Raw genomic sequence first — 4,533 nt, 5'->3', positions numbered from 1 at the left:
GGTCCCGCCGGCGGCAGCTCCCCGGATCGGGTCGGGCCGGGCCGGGCCTGGCGGAGGGCGGGCGGTTCGCTGGCTTCCACTGGCGGCGCGGGGGTGCTGTTAGCCCGTCAGGCGCGGTGGCCAAGTGGTAAGGCGTCGGTCTCGTAAACCGAAGATCGCGGGTTCGAACCCCGTCCGTGCCTGCCGAGGCAGCGCGGTTGCGCTGGCAGCCCCGCCGCGGGGGAGGCCGCGGACGCCGCCTCGTTTGCGGCTCCTTTTATTTATTTTTTTTTTTTTGAAATTATTCGCTTTCGGGTGTGGGAGATCCCGCTCCGGCGGCCTCGCTTGTGCTCCCAGGGAGCCCAGCGCGGCGGGGAGGCTGCGGATCCCGGGGAGCGGGGCAAGCAGCCACCAGCGGGTGGCCGCGATCCCCCGTGGATTCCCACCGCGCTTCCCGGTGGGGCGGCCGCGGCGGCGAGCCCACGGGGTGGCATCGGTGCGGTCCAGCGGGTTGGCAGGCTGCAAGACGGGGCCTGCAGGCCGGCTGTGGGGAGGAAGGGTCCGGCGGGGGCAGAGCCCCGGGACGCCCCCGGCAGCCTCCGGCCCCGGCGGGGACGGGCTTCTCCCGTGGATCGCAGCGGTGCGAAGGGAGCACGGAAAACACTTGCTTGCAGGAGGGATTTCTCTGTGTTTGGCTTCAGGACGGCTTGTCTCGAACGCAATGAACCGTAGTTAAAATAAAGGTGATTTGTTCGCCCTGCATCGCTGTGGGGGAAGTGTTGGGTGAGCTTGGAAGTGATGAATCCCTCTTGCTGTTACTTTCTCTAGAGGTGCTGGTTTTGATGTAATTCTCACGTATAGAGTCCTTCAATGGTAGAGGGAGGCCGAATCCTGAAATAAACAAATAGAGCTATGAAAAGCTCAGTGCGGTTGTATCATTTACGCCAGAACTGACCTTGGTTGCTTGGTTCTTAATACATAAAGCTGTGCAAAGCTTTACACGCGTGCACGGGCATTTCTGCTGGCTCTGTATAACACCACTTTGATTTTTGCTGCTTTCAGACAGCTTAAAATACGTAAAGAATAGAGTCATTTCACTGCAAAATCACAGTAGCCAGATACCTGGGAAGAGCTGAGGAGACCCTTGCAAAGAACTAGCTGCTTCCTTTGATGCTCAGAAAAAGCTGGATTTTGCTGTTTAATGTGCCACACTTAGCCTGGGACTGGCTGGGTAGGAGGCTGTTTGTCTTTCTCAACAGGTACTGGAAGTATGCGTGTGTGTGCATGTAAGGTGTTTGGGGAGGTTTGTACAAAGCAGTTGTACAGTATGTTATTAACAAGCCACAAAAAAAGCCATAGTACATTTTGATATAAAAAGAGGAAATGCAGTTTAGAACTTATTTAGAAAAATGTAGACATGATTTTACTTGGAAAATGCAGTGCTGTCAAAATCCTGTCAGTTTTGTTGGAGGCTTTTGAGGATGAAAGTTCCAGCTTTGAAAGACCCTATTTTGACTTTTTTTTTTTTTTAAAGTCTATAGTGTCTCACATTAGAATGTCAAACCAAAATGTTTCTAATGATTCAAAAGCCTTCTCACAGCTTTTGCAGAGAATTTCAGAATAGTGTGGGTTTTTTTCTGGTTGAAACCAATTGTGAAACTGAGGTCCTCCCTGAAACAGGCTTGCCATCCCATAAACCCAGGCAGCTGAGTCTTGCCCAAACGTGTGCCACGAACCCAGGACTAGGAACCAGGTATTTCAATAAAGCTCTGTCATTGCTGTTCTCTGTGGCCATAAACACATCCAGGCAGCTTACCAGTTGCTTAACTTCAGTCTCTGCAGAACTGGAATATTTGCTTCTAATTCACGGGTGTCTTGTGAGGAAGGTCCTTCGCAGGCTCTTTCCCCAGCTCCTCGAGGAGGGCCCCACAGGAAAGCTCTGTACCAGGACTACTGTTGTGCATCTTCACTCTTGGAACAAGCTCACCTGCCTGGATCCTTTCTGTTCAGTAACGTGCAGTTCTGTGTGTGCCATCCTGCCCATGTTGTTGCCTTCAAGGCTCCCCAGCTCTTCACAGATCCCAGGGCACAGATTTTTTTTTCTAGTCTTCAAGACCGTCTTTTTAGGGCTGTTGGTTTTGCTCAGCACAGCACAGTCCTGGTGTGCGATATAGGCCCCTGCTCACCCCCTAAGTATGACTGAAAAATGATGTGTTGGTTGTAGTAGTCAAGAAAGTCCAGAGGAAGCCCAGGAGGTGTTCCTGTACTGCAAAGAATGGGTGGAGGCTTTGCTATAAATACCACATTTCAACAGGTAAAGCTTTTGGAGCAGTTTGTCGCCTCTGAAAAGTTCTGTTTGGCTTATTAGAGGGAATGGAGCTGCGCCTCTGGGCTTACATGTAAAGTTTACACCAGGGCAGGATACTGTGCTGAGCCTCCTGGAGACAAACTACTAACAGCCCTGGCTCAGGCAAGAGAGAGTCTGCGAGTTACTTGAGATAACTGAGGGAATTCTTGCAGCAGGAGCTCAGGATGTGAAAGTCTGGCCCCACGTGTGTCTCTGTCACCTGGCGTGTATGCTGTGCTTGGCCTTTCTTGGGACTGCACAGTTTGTTAACAAAGCTGGAAGCCAACAGCTAGACCACAACTGATGTAAATTAGCAGAGAGCCGCTCAAGCTAACAAGACTGTGTCAGCTGACTCTGTGTGTGAGCAAAGTCCAGCCTAAAAATAAAATCCATATAAAATGTCCTGCTCATCACATCTAAGCAGGGCGGGTCCTGCTGCTCCCTCCCCTCCTGACTCACTGGTGGGGGCACCGCTGGGGCTTTTAGTTCTCCTCACTCCCCTCTCTTTGGTGTCTCTGCGTCTTCACTTCTTGTGGGAGCTCCCAGCACGGCAGGGTTGTGTTGAGGCAGGTCACGTGTCCTCTCGCCTCCCAAATTCCTGGCCCCCTCTTCTTACTCACTCGGGCAATACATTTGATTTTGGCTTTAATTTAATAGCTGAAGTCCTGAAGTGCCAATGAACTTTAATCAAGACGCTTATGATCTGATCATAGCTGTGCTGGAGATGGTTTTGGGTTGGGTTTTTTGCTGGGTGAGGGAGAGTTGTTTATTTTGGACACAAGTCCTGACCAAAACCATAAAAATTTTTAGATGTCCCATTTGAGTTGCTTTAAGATCTTTGATTTTATTCCAGAAAATACTGAGCAGCCTCCCTCTGAATATAACGCCTCTATTAAATGAGGAGTTATTAAATGAGGATTAAAATCAGGCCCCTTTTAATTACCTAATAAAAACACATTACAATTAATGTACGTAAAAGAAGTGTTACTGCTGAAAATCTTGGCCATATTTAGATACAGAATTTCCTGACATTTCTGGTTTAACAAACCAGTTATTCAGTATCCAGATATCTTCATGACCCCTTTAAAATAAGTGTAAAAATTAATCAATTATAACAGCAGTATTTCTGAATTGTGTACTATACGTATTTTTGAGAAGCTGACAGAAAATGCTTGCTTTTGAAAGGTAAGATGTGAATGGGGACTAAAAGCATAATGTTCTTTGTTTGGATTATAATAACATCTTCAGTGCTTTGCGACTCTCCGGAGTGTCTATCGCATCCTCCCTAGGGTCAAACTTCAGCAACTGAAAACCAGTGTGTTAGGAACACAGGAGAAGCTGTGTGTTTGGTTCAGAAATAGTAGTGAGATCATTCAAAAGCCTTGCTCAGACCTTGCTGTGCAGGGGGATTGTCCCAAAGGCTGTTCAGACCCGCTTGTTCTGTTAATAATGTGCTGGATTGTCTTCCCACCTCTCTTGCTTTTTGCGTATCTCTCCATGGAATGGCTGATACCTTTTTTTTTTAAAAAAAAGGAGAAAGAAAAAAAAAAACACAACCCAAGCCCTGAAACCTTGAACTTCGAAAGAAAAGACATGTGCTGAGTTGTGCAAATAGAGCGTGGCGTGCCAGGGGTGACCAGCCGGGCCATGGGCTGGCGAGAGCCCTCGCTTTCAGTGGCAGGGCTGGTGTCCCAGTGGCCAGGCTGTGCCTTTGTACGTGGTGAACGAAAGGGCCAAGCTGGGAGATGCTCAGCGACTGCAATACAAAACTGCGATAACATTTCCTGCAGATTAGACAACTAAATGTACAAAGTACTTTATAAAGCTGCGACTGCTGGTGAGACCACCAACAAACAATTGGGGAGGAGGCAGTGATCTTAGATGAGGCAGGAGAACAGTATTTTCAGTATTGTCTGAATCCCAAATATATGGCTGTGTAAATTAACCCATGAGTAAATAAACCCCGAACGGTGGAAATCTTCACATGGCTACAGCAATGTGATTCCCATTTCCATTATGCCTGGAATTTAATGGACTGCTGAAGTTTGACCAAAAGGCATTTCTTGTGTCAAAATGAAAAATTACAGATCAAAAGGGTGACTTTGCAGACAAACATATCGATCTAAAGCCTGGGTGACACAGACTTCCTGGAAGAGAGCCCAGAAGCATGTCTGTGTTTAAAGTCAAATGGCTGTAGCCTTTTACCA

General features: G+C 48.2%; 1 non-coding gene across 1 annotated transcript; it reads left to right on the top strand.

Annotated features, from left to right (window-relative positions):
• The first annotated feature begins 110 nt into the window (after nt 1-110).
• On the top strand, nt 111-182 carry TRNAT-CGU. The gene has a single exon. It is a non-coding gene; the product is annotated as a tRNA-Thr (tRNA).
• Nucleotides 183-4,533: the final 4,351 nt, after the last annotated feature.

This window comes from Haliaeetus leucocephalus, unplaced genomic scaffold, assembly GCF_000737465.1.
Source record: "Haliaeetus leucocephalus isolate CR32 unplaced genomic scaffold, Haliaeetus_leucocephalus-4.0 Scaffold646, whole genome shotgun sequence".
Lineage (NCBI taxonomy): Eukaryota > Metazoa > Chordata > Aves > Accipitriformes > Accipitridae > Haliaeetus > Haliaeetus leucocephalus.
Note: the sequence above shows the minus strand (reverse complement) of the source record. Positions and strands in the feature narration are given on the sequence as shown.